Source organism: Protopterus annectens, chromosome 6.part0 (assembly GCF_019279795.1).
Source record: "Protopterus annectens isolate FY-2018-M chromosome 6.part0, PAN1.0, whole genome shotgun sequence".
Taxonomy (NCBI): Eukaryota; Metazoa; Chordata; order Ceratodontiformes; family Protopteridae; genus Protopterus; species Protopterus annectens.
In genome coordinates, this window is record NC_056737.1 from 67,154,801 (window position 1) to 67,176,558 (window position 21,758).

General features: G+C 43.3%; 1 protein-coding gene across 1 annotated transcript in view; it reads left to right on the top strand.

Annotated features, from left to right (window-relative positions):
- Positions 1–21,758, top strand: part of SIPA1L1 (signal induced proliferation associated 1 like 1) — a 2,148,853-nt gene that overhangs the window by 1,078,486 nt on the left and 1,048,609 nt on the right. The gene's annotated exons all lie outside the window — the stretch shown is intronic.

Sequence of the window (21,758 nt, forward strand, 5' to 3'; positions counted from 1 at the left end):
CCTGTGTCTCCTCCTTTGGCCTCTAGGTTGGGGGTAAACTCTTCCTTAAAAATGTCCTCCATATCAGGCCTCACAGGAAGCCTGTTCTTCCTGCTTGGGACCTCAGTTTTGTCTTGGAAAAACTCACTGTGGCTCCATTTGAACCTGCAGCAAAAGCCTCCCTACAACACTGTACTTGGAAGACTGTATTATTATTAGCCTTCAGTTCAGCCAGAAGGCTGTCTGAATGTCAAGCCTTGATGGCTCCTCCCTCTTCCTGATTTTCCATAGGTATAGGGTTTCATTGTGTACTATCCCTTCTTTTATGCCCAAGGGTGTAAATGAGTTGCCACTTAACGAATCTATACATTTGTCCACCTGTTTCCCCTCTCCACAGTCATCAAGTGAGAGAGTTCTTCACACCTTGAATGTGCATAATGTGCTTAGAAAACTCAGATTTTACTTGGATTAAACTAAGGCTATCAGGAAATCTGATCAGCTTTTTGTTTTTCATTCCAGGGCTCTGGAAAGGCCTGTTTCCAAGCAGACTATTTCCACTTGGATTTCTAAAGCTATATCCTTTTATTGACATTTATTAACCAGGTTGATCCAGCTGTGTTATGTGTTTCATGGTAAGAGCCTTTCTACTCCTGTTAAGGCTCATTCAACAAGAGCTGTGGTTTCTTGACTTGTTTGGATGCTAACAGTATTATAGAGACAGCTGTCTGGTTTTCTGTTCGTACCTTCGCCAAACATAAACTGGATGGCATCTCCAATTCTAGAGCTGGTTTTGCTAGGGCCATTCACCATCTTTTTTTTAGAAAGCGCCTGTGCTCCTTCCCCCTCACGAGATTTGGTACTCTTCCCCATGCTAAGAATAGTGCAACATAAGAATAGAAAGATATAAAATAGTTGTGTAAATCTTAGCATAGCTATAGATGTCCTTCTCGTCTGTGTGTAGTATTCTATCCCTCCTTCCTTCCCCCTGATTTTTTTCCCTGGATGGATCTTTATCTCTTTTGTTCCTTAGACTGATTCAGTTCTGAGGATGGTAATTGTGGACGTCACTTTTATGGCCTACACTGGCTGCTGGCCTACGTGCAGTGTCCCACATATGTTGCAGTGGATTAAGTCTTTTGTATACTGGCCAATTTTCGGAACCGCCTTTGGCAGTGAATCCCTCATGTTACGAATACTGCAACATAGAAGAGAAAGACATGTATGGTTAGTAAGATTTTATAAACAAAATTGTTCTTTCTTTCTTATTCATTTTAAATGTCTTTCTTTTCGTCTTCCCCTAAGCATAATATTTATAGAATTCCTTTTTGCAAACGTTTGCAAATGCTTGAATGGCTGTATTGGGTGTGGGCAGAGCTATGCTTTCCTTCCCAAATGCCTCATCACTCTCATATGAAGTTCTTTCAAATTGTATCCCAATGTTTAATACTACCGCTACCTTTTTTAAATGTCACCTGTAATGTTGATAACCAAATTAACTATTTAGACACCACCATCTCTAAAGGAACCAATGAATTTCTATCCAGTATTTATTTAAAAAAAAAAAAAAAAAAAAAAAACACGTTTTCCAATAGCTATTTCCATTTTAGAAGTGCCCACCCTTTTTTTTCCAAAAGAAGAGACTAGTTAAAGGGCAGTTCATGAGGCTGGCACTTATGATTTCCAATAAAGATCTATTCAATAAGGGAAGGATTAAATTAGAAATTATGTTTTTTGAGAGAGGATACCACAGAGATCTGGTTTGCTCCACAAATGATGAAATCTTCGGGGGTTGTGACACAAAAATATTTTATTTTATTGGAGGTGGGTTTGGATTGCCAATACCCCACCAATAATGTTGATCAGTTAATAGACCTGATGTTTAGTGGCTAGATGAGTGAATATAAGGCGGATGTTAAAGAACATAGGGGCAAAACCAATTACCTAAGCGCCCTAGTGTTACAATACAACGCTGGTTCTAACATAATTAAACATATAATCAATAACAGTTGGAACATCTTGGCAAGTGATGACAGAATAAAAAATATCATGGCACCAAGACACATGTTTATCTTTAAAAGGGCAAGAAACATCAAAAACATAATAGAAACAAGTAAATTATCTATGGTCTCTAAAAGCTTGAAAGGAACCGCCAAGTGTGGTAGTTGTAACCAATGTAAATATGTTTTAGAGAAAAAATGTATTTATTTGGACAATGATTTAAAATCTGTTATTTATACACAAGATGGAAATTGTTCTAGTAAGGCACTACTCTGTTTAGCAGTTTGTTCTACTTGTGCATCGTTTTAAGTTGACAAAACAGAGAGCGTATCTATGAGCATAATTATTGCCATTTCTAAACATAATGAAAATAATGCTATTTACAAGCATTCTGTCTTGTGTACGAATTTTAATTGTTTTTTATTCTCTATATTAGGAAAAGTGCTACCTAAGTCTACTGGTGGCCCTTGGAGGGATCTTATTAAAGCTAGAGAGTTAGCTTGGCAACTAAGACTAGATTCCACCCACACACCGGGTATTAACAACAGTGCTTCTGTTGTTCCTATTTTGAAGAAAGCTCTCAAGCTGTAAAACATATTTAAATAGTTTTTTTTAACTGTTTTTGTTTTTTTATAAACATACACATTTCAGACTTTTAATGCACACATTCAGTTCTTACCATACATATTGATATGTATATATATATATATATGTTGTTGTCTTCCGGCTTTTCCCAGTTAGGGGTCGCCACAGCGGAACTCCGATCTGCTAATGATTGGCAGTAGATTTTTCACAAATGCCGAGGTGCCAGCTTGACATTCAACCTTCAACGAAGGCACGCCCATTTACACATGTCTTTCGAACGCCCACCCAACTGCGGGGAGGAGATGCAGACTCCACACAGAAGGCACTCCCTGCACTCCAGCCGAGAATCGAATGGGAGAACCTCTTGCTGTGAGGCAACAACGCTACCGCTACACCACCGTGGAAGTTGATATGTATATGTATGTATATACATATATATATATATATATATATATATATATATATATATATATATATAATTTTTTAAGAGTAAAATTATTTGTTTATACATTTATATTTGAATTTATGTAAGGCTTGACTTTCATTTTTTATCCTTATTCTCAAATCCATGTTTTTATCTTACTTATTATGTCATTTAAAGGTAGCGTGGCAATGTTGTAGCTTTCAGAACACTTTCTTATTTTTTGTCACCAATGTGTACTTTACGTAATGTACTGAGGGCCCATGTCACTGAATGTGCACTCTTCTGCTGCTTTTTTGTGGAAATACTTTGATGTTCTTCGTTCCACATTGCTGCAGTCCTTACTATTGGGTAGTCCGCTGTCCAGTCGGCCCGAATACCAGAGTATATGGCTGACGTCGGTCAGGGCGCATTAGACTGACGTCAGTACGTCAGGGTACTAATGCGCATGACCGACGTCATATCCTCAGTCTTTTTTGCCGCATGGTCCGATGCAGAAGCAGTTTTGCGAGTGCAGGTTGGCGTTCTGAAATATTTCCGAAGTCGGAGTTTCAGACCGAATCAGAGTTGGCTAAGTACCCGTTGGGAACATTTTGGTTTTCTTGCCTCAGTATTTAACCGGATGTCAGAAAAAGTGAATAACTGTATTTCATGTGGGAAACAGATACCTCATAGGGATTACCATACCTTGTGTATACCTTGTTTAGGGCCTGAGCACGACGTTGTTGGATGCCGCTCTTGTGCTAGGTTTAACAAACGCACTATTGAGAGACGGTTAGACTGTGCCAGGTTAGTGTTTGGGAAGCGTTGCAATTATAAAATGCCGTCGGATACTCCGACGCCCGCTTCGTCCAAAAAGCGCAAGGACAAAACAGCGAAGCCTAGGGTGGATAAACCGGCAGTCCCAGACGTCGGTTCTTTAGAAGGCTCAGTGGAGCCGGAGGTTTTGCCAGGAGTTTCTTTGGAGTCTCAGGCTGAGACTTTACTGTTACAGGATGTGCCTTCTCAGGAAGTAGGCCAGGCTGAGGGGGCTTCTCAGGTAACTGTTCTTCCCTCTCTTCCCAAGGTAGTTAGAGCTTCTCCTTCTGTTTCCAAAACTTCTTTGAGAGGTAGGCCAAGTTCAGCTTCAGTGGGGGCTTCTCCTAGCACTTCAGGTTCTGTGCCTAAGAAACATATGCTTAAAATGGCAGAAGATTTAATTACTATGATTAGAGGCTCTATGCCCCCTCCTGATAAGAGGCCTAGGGTGGAACCTGAGTTTGAGTGTTTGGAACAGTATTCAGAGGCTTCAGAGTCTTCTGGAAGACTTGCAGGAATTTCCACCTTATTCTGATTCTGATGTGGATGATTCCACACCTACAGCTTCTCCTCCTGAGGATTTCTCATTTTCAGAAACTCTGCATTCCATGAGAGAACACTTTAAATGGGAAGGCCAAGATTATTCTGATTCCAGGAAAAGGCTTAGGGAATTCTTATTTTTGCCCCAACATAGGCCCTTAGCTATACCTCCTGTGTTGAATGTGGTGGAAGATGTTTTTGCAGAGGCTTCCCTGAACCCTGACTCTTTGCCTCCTGCTCCTGTTAAACCTGATAGATACTATAGGGTGCCCGAAGCTCATAAGTATTTGTTTAAGAGTCCTAGGGCGGACCCAGAAACTGTTTCTCAGGGGCCTAAAGGTGTTAAGGCCTCTGTGGTTAAAAATCCTGTTCCCACTGATAAAGAGGCAAGGGCTTTGGATAGGTGGGGAAAGAAAGTGTATACTTCTTCCACTCTAGCCATGAGGCGTTGAATTGTCAGTTTCACATGTTAAAATATCAAAATTATCTCCTTTCACAATTGAAATCTAAGGTGGATGCTTTGGCGGAAGGTATTGAGTGTAAAGAGTTGTTGGATTTAGTTCATGTGTCTGAACAAGTGGGTAAGCATTCTTTGCAATGTGGTTTTGATGCTGTACAGGCCTCCTCGAGGGTGGCTGCCACTAGTTCTGTTCTTCGCAGGCATGCCTGGTTGAGGGATCAGAATTTAGCTGAGCATGTTAAGACAAGGATTTTGGATGCTCCTTTACAGTCTGATGTGTTGTTTGGTGCGCCTGTGGAAGCAGTTTTAAAGAAAATGGAGGACAAAGCTAAGTCTATGCAAACTGTTAAAGATTTTTGCAGGTGCAGCCACCGTTAAGTAGAAATTGGCCTGCTAAGGGGTGGACATATCCTGCTTATGATTCCCAGTCTAGGGGTAGGTCTAGGCGTGGTAGGGGCAGAGCTCAAGGTTCTTTTAGGCCTAGAGCAGGAGTTCACCTGCTCAGACTTCTGGCGAGGGCAGGGTCAGTCCTTTCGTAAACAGACCCAATGACCTGCCTTTTCAGCTGCCGGTAGATTCTCGTCTGGCAGCTCCTTTGGGAGGAAGACTGTCTCTTTTCAAAGACAATTGGGATTTAATTACTCAAGACAGATGGGTGTTGGATATCATTCACCACGGTTACAGGTTTTATTTCCATACATTGCCCCTTTCAAAGGCATGCCAGACGTTCCTCCTCCACAAAGAAAAGAGGCTCACAAGCAAATTTCTCAGTTACTCCAGATGGGGCCATTCAGCCAGTCCCTGTATCAGAAAGGGGCCTAGGATTTTATTCTCGCCTGTTCCTAGTACCAAAGAAGGGGAACACGTGGAGACCAATTTTGGATTTATCTCTCCTCAACACTTATCTGGACATTCCCAAGTTCAAGATGTTGACGTTACAACAGCTTTTACCTCTGCTGGGCAAAGATCACTGGATGGTAACTTTAGATCTCAAGGAAGCTCACCTTCATGTGCCTATAAGGCTAAGTTGCAGGAAGTATCTGCGGTTTCGAGCTGGAAATTCTCATTATCAGTTCTCTGCATTGCCCTTTGGCTTATCTACTGCCCAGAGTATTCACAAAGGTTCTGGCTCCAGTGATAGCTTACTTCAGGCTACAAGGAATTCAAATCTATCCTTACTTGGACGACTGCCTGATTCTGGCTCAAGACAAGGAAGACCTTCTACAGCATCTGGAATATGTTATAGCAGTGCTAAGATGCCTAGGGTATTCTGTGAACGAAATAAAGTCCAGTCTAGTACCCTCTCAAGACATGTGCTTTCTGGGTGTGAGACTGAATACAGCAGCCCAGATGGCCTTTTAACCCCGGACAAACAAAAGAGTCTATCACTTTACTTCCATCAACTATCTCATCAGTCCGTGCTGACTGCAAGGACAGTCCTTCAAGCATTAGGGTTCATGGCATCTTGTATTCTGGTGCTTCCCAATGCCAAACTGCATATGAGGAAGCTACAATGGTATCTCAAAATGTATGGACACAGCACTGCCAGGATTTGGACACTGTCATTCAAATAATACCTTGCCTTCAGAAAGAATTTTTGTGGTGGGCTCAGGAATGTCACCTAAACAAGGGACTCTCTGTGACCCGGCCAGAGGCGAGTCAGATTTTAACGACAGATGCCTCAGACATTGCTTGGGAGCTCATCTAAATGGAAAGTGGATACAAGACAAGTGGCCTGCCAGACTACAGCATCTACATATCAACATGAAGGAGATGTTAGCAGTCCAGTTTGCATTAATGGCTTTCAAGGAGTTACTTCTTCCAGGGCAGGTGTTGATTCTAACAGACAACACAACTGTCATGTGGTACATCAACAAACAAGGGGAACACATTCTTACCCATTGTGCAGGCAAGCAATGATTTTATGGGAGACTGCGCTCAGCTTGCAACTAACTCTTCAGGCAAGGTTTCTGCCAGGAGCACAGAACTCCTTAGCAGATGTGTTAAGCAGACAAATCATGGATCCCCACGAGTGGAAACTGGATCTTCATGTATTTCAAAGGTTGACAGTGTCCTGGGGAACTCCAGACATAGATCTGTTCGCTTCTCCACTAAACCACCAGCTGCCAAAGTTTTGCACAAAGAGGTTACATCACACAGCTTGGAAAGTGGATGCTCTTTCTTTCAGTTGGAAAAATCTTCATGTGTATGCGTTTCCACCTCTGCCTCTTCTTCCAAAGGTGCTTCTAAAAGTCAGACAAGACAAGCCAAGGATGATTTTAATAGCTCCAGATTGGCCTCGGCAGCACTGGTACCCATTACTGAGGAGTCTAGTAAAGAAGCCTCCATGGCCTTTACCCTTGATTCCGCACCTGTTGTCTCAGAGAGACGGTCATCTGCTCAATGTCAAGCTTCACTCTCTTCATCTAACAGCCTGGCATATTCAGTTTTGAAACACAGCAGGTCTCAACTTCCTCAACAAGTTTTAAATGTGATTATGGAAGCTAGAAGACCTAGTACAAGGAAAGTGTACGCAGAAAAATGGAAGAGATTTTTATTTTGGAGTGCAGCAAGGAATTTGGAGATTTCTGAGCCTAATTTGAGTGTGGCTCTTCAATATCTTACTGAGTTATTGGACAAAGGTTTGTCCTTCTCTTCCATTAAGATTCATGCTGCAGCAATTTCAGCTCACTATGATTGTGACCCACCATTGTTTTCGCATCCTTTGTTCAAGCAGTTTCTTAGAGGGGCAAAGAATATAAGACCCCCACGTAGAGCTCCTACTCCTGCTTGGGATCTCAATTTTGTGTTGGAAAAACTTACTCTACAACCTTTTGAGCCTGGCTACTGCTGAATTGAAATACTTGTCATGGAAGACTGCTTTTCTGTTGGCTATTACTTCTGCAAGAAGGGTGTCTGAGTTGCAGGCCCTTATGGCAGTAGAGCCCTTTTGATTTTCCATAAGGATAGGGTATCATTACGCACTAATCCTTCCTTTATGCCTAAGGTGGTTTCTAGTGTGGCTTTAAACCAAACTATTCATTTGCCTACTTTTTATGCAGACCCCCAAAATAAAGGGGAAAAGATTTTGCACACTTTAGATGTACACAGGCAATTGCGTTATTATTTAAGCAGGACTAAGGATTTTAGGCAGTCTCAGCAGTTGTTTGTTTCTTTTGCTTTGAGTTCACAGGGCAAGCCTGTGTCAAAACAGACTATTTCTAGGTGGATTGGGTTTTGCATTGCATTTTGTTATTCCCATCATGGCAAGGAGATTCCAGCTGGGATTAGGCCTCATTCCACTAGGGCTACTGCCACTTCAACAGCATTTCTAAGGGGTGGCAACAAAGGATATTTTGGAGGCAGCTACTTGGAGTTCAGTGCATACTTTCTCTAAGCATTATCACCTTCCTCTCTACTCTAAGTCTAGGGCTGGTTTTGCCACAGCTATTTTGCAAGGCATGTTGTCAGCTCCTGCTTCTTTATGATTTGCCAGCCTCCCTTACCTCTGCTTTGGGATTCTACCCAATAGTAAGGACTGCAGCAATGTGGAACGAAGAACATAGTACAGTTTTGTACCTACCATAAATGTAGATGTTCGAGGATCCACATTGCTGCAGTCCAATTTACCCTCCCTCCTTCCCCTCTGTGTTTGGGGGTGGTTGTGTAGGTGAGGTTATCTGCTGATATTTTTGTATATATTTTTGTATATAATGTACATATTTCTGGTGCAGGTATTTTGGGCCTTGTCTTTTTAGGGTCTTCTGACATCTGGGGCAAGAAAAGACTGAGGATATGACGTCGGTCATGCGCATTAGTACCCTGACGTACTGACGTCAGTCTAATGCGCCCTGACCGACGTCAGCCATATACTCTGGTATTCGGGCCGACTGGACAGCGGACTACCCAATAGTAAGGACTGCAGCAATGTGTATCCTCGAACATCTACATTTATGGTAGGTACAAAACTGTACTTTTTTGCTTTCAGAGTGTCCCGATGTTCATCGTGTTACCCTGCTGCAGTCATCACACTTGGGTTATCCTGCCATCAGGCGGTCCCGCAGTCGGCCCGAATTCCAAAGTCTTGGTCCGGTGTCGGTTGCTGTCGCTTCTTCCCTGACGTCAGTGTGCCAGGGGTATATAAGAGGCATCCGACACCATTTTCTTCAGTCTTTCTTGCCGCGCAGTGCCCGAAGCAGAAGCAGTTCGCAAATGCCGGTCGGCCGACACCTGAGATTTTCAATTTGAATTTCAGTCCGAAGTCTTCAATAAAGCTAAGTACCCTGTTGGGGAACATTTTCTTGCCTCAGTCCAATGTCAGAAAAAGTTAACAATTGCATTTCTTGTGGGAAGCAAATACCTCATAAGGACTTACATTCCTATTGTATTCCTTGCCTAGGTCCTGACCACGACGTCACAGGTTGTCGGTTTTGCGCTAGGTTTAATAAACATACTATCAAACGCTGTTTAGACTTCACACGGCATTATTTTGGTAGGAAATTTAATTATATCATGCCGTCGGAGCAGCCAACGACCGCCATACATAAAAAACGCAAGGATAAGGACAGGCAGCCTAGGAACAAGCCAGACTCCGAGGCCTCAGCTGGGCCTGTCGCCGGTTCTCTGGTTTTCAGTGAGGCACCTACGCAGCCCCTGATGACCGCAGAACAGGAACCCCAGTCAGCTGCGCATTCCCAAGTGGAGCCTACTAGGCCAACGCAGCCATCTACCGACACCGGAGCAGAAGTAGACACCGGTGCAGTGGAAACACCTTCGGTTGCAGAAGGTGTCTTCAGACCGACTACACTCACCATTAAATCTTATGCTAAGCTTAAAATTCCTTTAAAACCTAAGAAAACTTTACATCAGTCTACAGTGCAAGGCCCCATGCCTAAGAAACAGATGCTTAAGATGGCTGAAGATTTGATTACCTTTATCAGGGGTTCCCATCCCCCTCCTGATAAAAGACCAAGACAAGAGGAGGATTATGCATCCTCTGACCAGGATGTCTTTCATGGATGCATCTGCAGTCATAACAACTGGGTTGTCCTGTCGTCAGGCAGCCCTTCGGTCGGCCGGATTCCAAAGTCTGGGTCCGGCTTCGGCTGATGTCGCACTTCACCCGACGTCATCTCTGCTGGTCTTCGGGTATAAAGGCATCAGCCGACGCCATTTTCCCCAGTCTTTCTTGCCGGCGCTCAAGCAGAAGCTGTTCGCAAGTGCCGGTCGGTCAGATCCAGAGATTACTACTACCGAATACTACTTCAAGACTTCTAAAAGCTAAGTACCCGTTGGGGACTCTTTCTTGCCTCAGCCGATGTCAGAAAAAGTCAATAACTGTTTAACTTGTGGGAAACAAATACCTCATAAAGATTTCCACTCTTACTGTTTGCCTTGCTTAGGCCCAGACCACGACGTAGCAGCCTGTTCGGCCTGCGCTTCCTTCAACCGACGAACGCTAAGGCGTCGGTCGGAGTTTGCTGAACAGTTTTTCGGCTCAGACTTTGCGTATATTATGCCGTCGGATCCTCCGACTACCCAAATTATTAAAAAACGCAAGGAAAAAGACCGACACTCGCGGTCCGCGGTTTCGGCCGAAACCACAGTGAAGCAAGCCGCGAGTGTCTCGGTTTCGGCCGAAACCGAGAAAACTGGTCAATCTCCAGCCGAATCCATGGCTACTACTGAGGCTCCTGCTACCTTACCTGAATCGGCCTCAGAAATTTTGCCTACAACCGTGGTTTCTACTGATTTATCAGACACCATCCCTTTGGATGTCTCTACCCCAGCACGTGGTGCTGCTAGACCCCCTGCAGCCATGTCTATCAAGGCCTTTGCCAGGGCCAAAGCAGCCAAATCTGCTAAGGCAGTGCCTGTTAAACCTCCCTCACACAGGCCCACTTCTAGTTCACAAATGCTTACTCTGGCAGAAGATTTAATATCCTTAATTAGGGGATCCCAATCTCACCCAGACAGGGCCTCTCAGCCCCTGAAAAGAGACCTAGGACAGAGCCCCGAGCCAGTGTCCTCTGAGGCTTCTGGATGACTCCGACATTTCAGAACAGCCAGAGGACCCTTTTTCTACATATGAAGACTCCGATGCTGAAGAATCCATTCCAGCTGCCTCGCCACCAGAGGAATTTTCCTTTGGGGAAACCTTGCATGCCATGAGAGAACAATTCCAATGGCAGGGACAAGATTTCTCAGACTCTAGAAAAAGGCTTAGGACCTTCCTACACTTACCACAACATAGGCCCTTAGCTATACCTCCTGTTTTACCTGTTGTGGATGACGCATTTAATGATGTCTGCACTGCCACTGATTCTTTACCTCCTGCCCCTGCCAAACCTGATAGATATTACAGGGTACCTGACACTCATCACCACCTATACAAGGCCCCACTGGCAGACCCCAAAACTATTTCCCAGGGGCCTAAGGCAGTAGCCTCGACCACAGCAAAAAACCCTATTCCTTCAGAAAGGGAATCCAGGTCCTTAGACAGATGGGGGAAAAAAGTTTACACCTCTGCTACTCTCTCAGCTAGAGCTTTAAACTGTCAATTTCACATGATCCAATACCAAGAGTTTATGCTTGATCAGTTAACTAAGAAAGTATCCTCTGATGAATCTTTAGACAAGAAATATGTATTAGAAATGGTAAATAACATACAACAGGTTAGTAACCATTCCTTAAAATGTGGCTATGATGCACTGGAGGCTTCATTTAGATCAGCCATGACTGGCACAGTGATAAGAAGACATGCATGGCTGAAAGAACAGGTCTTACGGATCATGTTAAAGCAAAGCTATTAGATGCTCCCATGGATAAGGCCAGTTTATTTGGTACACCTGCCCAGCAGGTAATGAAGAAAATGGAAGAAAAGGCAAAATCTGTACAGACAGTTAAAGATTTCTTACAGGTTCAGCCCCAAGGTTTAGCAGGAACTGGCCTGCCAAAATTGGTCCTTTCCTGACTCCACAAGATCCCAAAGGGGCAGAAACAGACGATCCAGAGGCAGAAATCAATCCAGAGGAGGTGCCTACAGAGGACGACAGTGGCAAGGTAATAACAGAGGCACAGACACAACCACTGCCACTGCAACAGGACAATCACAGTGACTTGACTCTAACTCCGCCTACCAGGGAGCAAATAGCAGCACCATTAGGCGGAAAGTTAGCCTTATTTTCGAAAAATTGGCACTATATCACAAAAGACAAGTGGATTTTGCAAACCATAGACCAAGGCTACCGGTTCCACTTCCACACCTTGCCAGTAAAAAGAGGAATGCCAAACCTGCCTCCAAATCAAAAGATAGAAGCTCTACAACAGATAACGAATTTATCCAAGATGAGAGCTGTGGAAAGAGTACCAATAACAGAACAGGGGAAAGGATTCTACTCCAGACTCTTCCTAGTACCAAGAAAAGAGAAAAGTTGGAGACCTATTCTCGACCTGTCCATCTTAAACACATATATCATTGTCCCAAAATTCAAAATGCTGACCCTACAGCAACTTCTTCCCATGCTGGGCAAGGAGTGTTGGCTGGTAACTCTAGATCTCAAGGAGGCATACCTGCACGTCCCCATTCGACCCAATTGCAGAAGATACCTCAGATTTCTTGCAGGATCAGAGCATTATCAATTCTCAGCATTGCCCTTTGGCTTATCTACTGCACCCAGAGTATTCACAAAATGCCTGGCATCAGTAATCGCTCACTGCAGACTACAGGGAATCCAAATTTATCCATACCTGGACGACTGCCTGCTACAAGCGGACAACAAAAGCAAGCTGACAACAGATTTACAAAGGGTCATTTACTTGCTACAAGCCCTGGGATACACAGTCAACTTACAAAAGTCAAGGCTGATACCATCCCAGACAAGAACATTCTTGGGCTGAATTGGACACAGTAAAACAAATGGCATTCCTAACTACAGAAAAACAAAAAGAACTCCCTCTTTACTTCTTGTCATTAACAAGACAGAACAAACTAACAGCAAGAAAAGTTCTGCAGGCCTTGGGCTTCATGGCATCATGCATAATCTTGGTACCACATGCCAGACTGCATATGAGAAAACTACAGTGGTACCTAAAGAATTTATGGTCTCAACACAGGCACAGCCTAGAAGCAGAAATACCATTAATCAGATGCCTAAAACAGGAATTCCTCTGGTGGGCCCAAGCATGCCAGTCAAACCCAGGCCTACCCTTCCACAAGTTTCGAACAAGCCAAACCATCACAACAGATGCCTCAGACCTAGGATGGGGGGGGCGCACATGCTGGACAAATGCGTACAAGGATTGTGGACTCAGGACCAGCTGCACTTGCACATAAACCAAAAAGAAATGCTGGCAGTAAAACTGGCAATCCAAAAATTCAGACCATTCCTCAAAGAAGGCCATTTGATGATAAGGACAGACAACACCACAGTCATGTGGTACATCAACAAACAGGGAGGCACTCATTCATACCCCCTATGCAGAATGACTTTGGACCTTTGGAATCTGGCTCTCAGCTACAACATCCAGTTACAGGCAATATTTGTACCGGGAAAAGAGAACACCCTAGCAGACATGTTAAGCAGAACCACCTCGGATGCTCACGAATAGATGCTACACCGACATCTTCAAGACCATCACAAAGAAATGGGGAATGCCACAAATAGATCTATTCGCTTCCCCTCTCAATCACCAGCTCAAAAAATTCTGCATAAGGACATTCCACCCACTTGCATGGAAGGTGGATTCTCATTCCTTCAGCTGGACAGGTCTGACAGCATATGCATTTCCACCTCTTCCCTTGATACACAAGGTATTACTGAAAATCAAAGAGGAACGTCCAAGGATAATCCTGATAGCTCCGAACTGGCCAAGACAACACTGGTACCCACTGCTGAAGAGAATGTCTCGGGAGAAAATGTGGTCAATACCCCTGATGCCTTTGATGTTAACTCAGAACAACTACAGCATCATGCATCCAAACCTAAAAACTTTGCAGCTGACTGCCTGGAACATCACATAGCAGCAACTAAGCCAGATCTTTCCCAAAGGGTTAAAGACATTATCCTTGAAGCCCGCAGACCTTCAACAAGAAGGAACTATGCAGGAAAATGGAAAAGGTTTGTCATTTGAAGTACTGAAAGAGGAAAAGATGTGTCGAATATAGATATTGCAAACATTCTGGAGTATTTGGCAGAGCTTTTACATACAGGCCTGTCCTATTCCTCCATCAAGATACATGCATCAGCTATTTCAGCAGAATACAGCTTTGATCCACCTGTCTTTTCACATCCTCTACTCAGGCAGTTCCTCAGAGGGATCAAGAATGTAAAACCTCCAAGGAAACCACCATTACCAGCATGGGACTTGAACTTTGTGCTAGAAAAGTTGACACTCCCTCCGTTCGAACCAGCAGCAACAGCAGATCTACAGCACCTATCATGGAAAACTGCTTTCCTACTGGCAATTACCTCAGCAAGGAGGGTTTCGGAACTACAGGCCTTAATGGCAGTACAACCCTTCCTAATCTTCCATAAAGATAGGGTGTCCATGAGAACTAATCCTACATTTATGCCTAAGGTGGTATCCAGAGTGTCTTTAAACCAGGCAATCCACCTACCTACCTTCTTTCCCAATCCACAAAACAGAGGGGAAAGAATGCTGCATACCTTGGACGTACATAGACAGCTACGCTACTACCTGGACAGAACCAAAAGTAACAGGAAGACTGACCAGCTTTTGGTAGCCTATGCAACAGGGAGGGAAGGAAAAGCAATTTCCAAACAGACAATCTCCAAATGGATAGGAAATTGTATAAGATTTTGTTACTCCTTCCATGGAAAACCAATTCCACAGAACATAAGGCCTCATTCTACAAGGGCTACAGCCACTACCACAGCTTTCTTACGAGGAGTGGCAACCAAGGACATTATTGAGGTGGCTACTTGGACCTCCGTGCATACATTTGCCAAGCATTATAATTTACCTCTATATTCTAGATCCCGAGCAGGGTTTGCCACTGCTGTATTGCAAGGGATCCTAACCACACCATAATTTTATCATCCTCCTGCCGTAGTTGGCTATGGTATTCTACCCAGTTGTTATGACTGCAGATGCATCCATGAAGGACATAGTACAGTTTTGTACCTACCATAAATGTAGATGTCCGAACTGGATAGCATCTGCAGTCAGGATTACCCTCCCTCCTTCCCCTCTGTGGTACTCCTAGGGTATTTATCCTCCTAATAGCTAGCTGGGGAGGGGGAGTCTCATATGGTGTATTTGTTTGTATATATGTACATACATGCTTATTTTTTGTGTTTGCCTTCTATCTTTTTGGAAACATTGGCATTTATCCAAAATTTAGCCTTCCAAGAGGGCAACTGGCATCTGGGGCAAGAAACACTGAGGAAAATGGCGTCGGCTGATGCCTTTATACCCGAAGACCAGCAGAGATGACGTCGGGTGAAGTACGACATCAGCCGAAGCCGGACCCAGACTTTGGAATCCGGCCGACCGAAGGGCTGCCTGACGACAGGACAACCCAGTTGTTATGACTGCAGATGCTATCCAGTTCGGACATCTACATTTATGGTAGGTACAAAACTGTACTTTTCTCTCTCTTCAGATTCTTCTGAGGAACAGGATTACACTTTTCCACCTTATGAAGACTCTGATGCTGAAGACTCTATTCCCTCAGCATCTCCCCCTGAAGACTACTCCTTTGGGGAAACTTTACATACCATGAGGGAACATTTCCACTGGGAAGGCCAGGATTACTCAGATTCTAAGAAAAGGCTCCGAGAGTTCCTTTTACTACCCCAGCACAGACCTCTTGCTATCTATCCCTCCTGTTTTAGATATTGTGGATGATGTTTACTTGGAGTCTAGTTTAAATCCAGACTCTCTACCTCCTGCTCCAGCCAAACCAGACAGATACTGCAGAGTACCTGACTCACACAAATTCCTTTATAAAAGCCCTGTAGCTGTCCCAGAAACAATTTCCCAGGGTCCTAATGGAGCAAAAGCTTCTATGGCTAAAAATCCTGTGCCCTCTGAAAGGGATTCCAGAGCCCTAGATAGATGGGGAAAGAAAATATACACCTCAGCAACTCTGGTTATGAGAGCATTAAATTGTCAGTTTCACATGCTGAAATATCAACAATTCCTAATGTCTCAGTTGAAACAAAAAATGAGCACACATTCAGAACAGACTGAATTCAAGGAAATGCAGGATCTGTTGCATGCAGCTGAACAGGTGGGTAAACATACTTTACAATGCGGATTTGATTCATTGGAAGCTTCCTGTAGAGCAACTGTTACTGGCACTGTCATACGTAGACATGCTTGGTTAAAAGAACAAACCCTCCCTGACCATGTTAAAGCAAAATTATTGGATGCACCTGTACAGCAGGATGTATTATTTAGTGTCAAAGCAGAAGAGGTTTTAAAGAAAATGGAGGATAAGGCAAAGTCTATGCAAATGGTCAAGGATTTTTTGCAGGTACAACCCCCTCATTTCAGCAGAAATTGGCCAACAAAAAACTGGTTCTTTCCAGCTTCAGACAGATCACAGAGGGGCAAATACAGATGCCCAAGGGGCAGAGGCCAGTCACAGGGCCCTTACAAGCCTCACCAATGGGGTTCTGCTACCCAGAAAGGAGGAGAAGACAGGCCCCAAGCTAGCAGAAGACAAACACAATGACTCTATCCTCAAACTACCAAGCAAATCTCTCCTGGCAACTCCCTTGGGAGGAAAACTAGCATTTTTTGCAGACAACTGGCGCATCATCACAAAAGACAAATGGGTTCTAAACATTGTCTCTCAAGGATACAGATTCCACTTTCACACCTTTCCAAGGATCAAAGGAATGCCAAATCTGCCACCAAATCAATGGGCAGAGGTACAAAAACAAATTACAGCTCTCATGAACATGAGAGCCATTCAACAGGTACCTACACAGGAGCAAGGACAAGGATTTTACTCAAGGCTCTTCCTAGTCCCAAGAAAGGACAAAGCATGGAGACCCATTCTGGATCTTTCAATTCTGAACACCTGTCTGCAAGTACCAAAATTCAAGATGCTAACACTACAGCAGCTTCTTCCCATGCTGGGCAAGAATGCTTGGCTAGTCATTTTGGACCTCAAGGAGGCATACCTGCATGTCCCTATCAGACAAAATTGCAGAAGATACCTCCACTTCATTGCAGGTTCAACATATTATCAGTTCTCTGCACTGCCCTTTGGCTTATCTACTGCACCCAGGGTCTTCACAAAATGCCTGGCACCAGTAATTGCATACTGCAGACAAAGAGGAATTCAAATATACCCATACCTGGACGACTGCCTTATTCAAGCAGAAAGAAGTACATTCTTTTAAAGCATCTGGCATTTGTCAAACACCTTCTAAGTTGCCTAGGGTACACAGTAAACAAACAGAAATCAAAACTAGTGCCCTCACAAAACATTATATTCCTGGGTGCCAGCTTGAATACAACGGCCCAGATGGCTTATCTCATGCCAGACAAGCAACGACAGCTGAATCAGTATTTCAAATTAATGGCAACAAAGACTCAACTCCCTGCAAGAAAAATTCTGCAGGCATTGGGATTCATGGCATCTTGCATGCTACTAATACCATTTGCAAAACTGCATATGAGGAAATTACAGTGGTACCTGAAAAGTGTATGGACTCAGCACAGCCACAGCTTGGAAACAATTATACCACTCATTCCCTGCCTTTAACAGGAGTTTCTATGGTGGGCACAGGCATGTCACCTCAACAAGGGTCAGCCTTTCACCTTACCCACAGCCAGGCAAACTATGACAACAGATGCATCGGACTATGTCTGGGGAGCACACATTGCAGGGCAGTGCATTCACGGCAAATGGACTACAGATCAGAGGCATCTACATATCAATCAAAAAGAAATGCTACCAGTACAGAATGCCCTAACAGCTTTCAAGGACCTTCTACACCCAGGACAACTAATAATAAAGACGGACAATACCACAGTAATGTGGTACATAAACAAGCAAGGGGGTACACATTCCTACCCTCTATGCAGGCAAGCAATGACCTTGTGGAACACTGCACTGTCTTACCAGGTTCAATTACAAGCACAATTCCTGCCAGGAAAGAAAAACACATTGGCAGACGACCTAAGCAGAAACATCATGGATCCACACGAATGGAAACTAGATCCACAAGTATTTGCAATGATAGCTCAAAAATTGGGACGCCCAGACGTAGATCTGTTTGCAATCCCCCACAACTACCAACTTCAAAAATTTTGCACAAGGACCTTCCATCCACTAGCTAGGAAAGTGGACGCCCTCTCATTCAGTTGGAAAACACTAACAGTGTATGCCTTCCCTCCACTGCCTCTTCTAGCAAAGGTACTGCTGAAAGTCAGATTAGAGAGGCCACAAATGATACTCGTTGCACCAGACTGGCCACGCCAGCATTGGTATCCAATTTTAAGGAACATGGCCCATGGCCCACCATGGATTTTGCCACAAATTCCTCACCTGCTCACCCAGTGAGACAATCAGATTCTACACAGCCAGCTCAAGACTTTAAACCTGGCTGCATGGCAAATTACCTAAACAACCAGCCAACACCTTTATCCAAAGCTGTTATGGATGTCATTCTGGAGACCAGGAGACCCAGCAGCAGGAAAACCTATTCAGACAAATGGAAATGATTTTGCTCCTGGAACCAGGCTAAAGGCTTAAATCCACTCGATCCAAACATCCCTCAGATTCTACAATATTTAACTGAGATGTTACACAAAGGACTTTCCTTTTCATCTATTAAGATCCACGCCTCAGCAATTTCAGCTCATTACAGCACGGATCCTCCTTTATTCTCACATCCACTCCTAAGACAGTACCTCAGAGAGGCTAAGAACTTAAGACCGCCAAGGAGAGCTCCAACACCTACTTGGGATCTCAACTTTGATCTGGAAAAGCTTACACTGCCGCCCTTTAAACCAGTTTTTTCAGCTGATTTAAAATTTCTTTCATGTAAAACTGCCCTACTACTAGCAATAACCTCATTTAGAAGAGTCTCAGAGCTACAGGCACTAATGGCAGTGGAACCTTTCCTCATTTTTCATCAAGACAGAGTCTCTCTACGAACTAATCCTTCCTTTATGCCAAAGGTGGTATCCACTGTGGCCTAAAACCAAACCATTCACTTGCCCACCTTCTTCCCAAATCCCCAGGACAAAGGAGAAAAACTCCTGCACTCTTTGGACATTCACAGGCAATTATGTTACTACTTGGATAAAACTAAGGCTTTCAGAAAAACTGACCAACTCTTTGTAGCCTATGCTACAGGATCACAAGGAAAAGCTATCTCAAAACAGACCATTTCTAAATGGATAGGGCATTGCATATGTTTCTGCTACACACATCATGGGAAACCAGTACCTGTTAACATTAGGTCCCACTCTACCAGGGCTACAGCTACATCAGCAGCCTTTCTCAGGGGAGTGCCAACCAAGGATATTCTGGAAGCTGCAACTTTGAGTTCAGTGCACACCTTCACCAAACACTATCACTTGCCTCTATACTCTAAGACTAGAGCTGGTTTTGCCACTGCAGTTTTGCAGGGCCTACTAGCCTCTTCTAACCCTGTTTGACTCCACCTCCCATCCTTAGCTTTGGGATTCAACCCAAGTGTGATGACTGCAGCAGGGTAACACGATGAACATAGTACAGGTTTGTACCTACCATAAATGTAGATGTTCGAGTGTTCACCCTGCTGCAGTCCAGGTTACCCTCCCTCCATCCCCTCTGAACTAGCTGAACTTATCTCTACTACTCTATCCTATACTACTTCTGTGGTGTATTTGCTTGTGCCTTAGGGTTTTGTTTTATTTTTATATAGCTATATGTATGTGTGTGTGTATATATATATATATATATATATATATATTTTTTTTTTTTTTTGCCTGTCTATTGGGGGCACCTGATATCTGGGGCAAGAAAAAGGCGTTGGATGCCTCTTATATACAGAACAAAGTTCAAGTGCAAAGCACCGCAAAACCCAACTAGTAACAAGCAATAAAATCCACGAACTTCAGGCTTCTTATTTTACTTTGAGTACTTTAATTGTAAATTAACTTCAAAACAACGAAAAAAAGGTAAAACAACAATTAAATCAAGCGCTTTCACCCAGGCTCTCCCAGGCTTTTTCAAGACAAATTACAAACCATATCCTTAAACCTTTTATATAACCTATATAAAAGGTTTAAGGATATGGTTTGTAATTTGTCTTGAAAAAGCCTGGGAGATCCTGGGTGAAAGCGCTTGATTTAATTGTTGTTTTACCTTTTTTTCATTGTTTTGAAGTTAATTTACAATTAAAGTACTCAAAGTAAAATAAGTAGCCTGAAGTTCGTGGATTTTATTGCTTGCCTCTTATATACCCCTGGTGCACTGACATCAGGGAAGAAGCGACAGCAACCGACGCCGGACCAAGCCTTTGGAATTTGGGCTGACTGCGGGACCGCCTGACGGCAGGATAACCCAAGTGTGATGACTGCAGCAGGGTGAACACTCGAGCATCTACATTTATGGTACGTGCAAAACTGTACTTTCTCAGTCTGCAAGGTAAGACCACCCAAAGTGTGATGTAATCAGTCACACCCTTCTGTGCCCTCCCTTCTTTAATTCTAACCATGCTTGAACTTTCCCAAATTGTTTTAATTCCCTATGAAAAACGGATGCAGTGTGGCTTTGGTTCCAATCTAGTTACGCTCCATCTATGCTCGTCCTTTTGCGGTATATGTAAGTTTGTGTATATACAAATGACCATGGCTGTTAAAAACATGTTTTTAAATGATAAAAAAAAAAAAAAAAAAAAAAGAGTTAAATGCAGCCCTAACTGCAGAATCAGTGCTGTAAAGTTTTTCTTACAGATTGTTACCTTCATAACTTACCAGCAATACCGGTACCGTAAGTAAGGCACTGCATCAATCATTTCCTCATTAGTCTAAACTTTTTGTTTAATAATCAGGATGACAGCGATGGTGAAAAAAGTCCAAAACAAGCAACAGTTATTTAAATATAGCGCTATGTTGAAAAATCAAATAGAATAAGGGCCTTTCCATCTTGCAATTTTTGAACAAAAAATACAGAACTCTTGGGTATGGCATTACGGATCGAATGTTACAGTATTACAAAGCCCAGTGCCCAGGTGCCGCTTGGTGTCTTTTCTCCAAAGATAAGGGAAATCTCTTATCAGTTATCAGTATTCTCCTAAAGATTCACTGAAGGTGCAAATAATGGGAACAATGTGTAGCAAAGCTTGTGGCGATAGTGTAGTGTACTGGCTCACCAGATGCGCAGTAGCAAGCACCGCCCAAAACCCTTCCCCGTTGTTGTACGTCAGTTGGAAGTATTCAGTATTCATCTGGTGTGAATGAATATTAAAGCAATGCTGACTTCGTATTAAAAGAACGTAACGTTTCACAAAGCTTATGTGAAAGTTACTTTTTCAAGTTAAATATTCAAAATTGTTTCACATTTATTTTGGTGTATAAACTGGCACCAACGAAAAGGTGTTGAATTGAGGTTATGGAAACAGTGCAAGTGATGCAAGAGTGTGCATGTGGGATAACAGCAATGCTGAAGGTGACTAATAACTTACCAGTGTAACAACACTTGAGTGGCCAGGGAGCAGCATGGTGGCCTTCAGTGAGCATGTGAAGGAAGGACCCCTGAACAGAAACATTTTTATTTTTACATTATTTCAATAGTTGTCAGTGTGCAACTTGCTAAACATTGAGCTTCCTGAGATTATTACTTACCAGTTCAACTAATATGACAACAGGCAAAACACCATATGGAAACTTGCATCAGACACTCATAGCACGCTAAAAATTATTTATTATTTAACATTGTCTGTTCTAAAAAGCTTTAAACAGATTTACTTTTGTTGATTTGTTCAAAGAATAATCATTTGG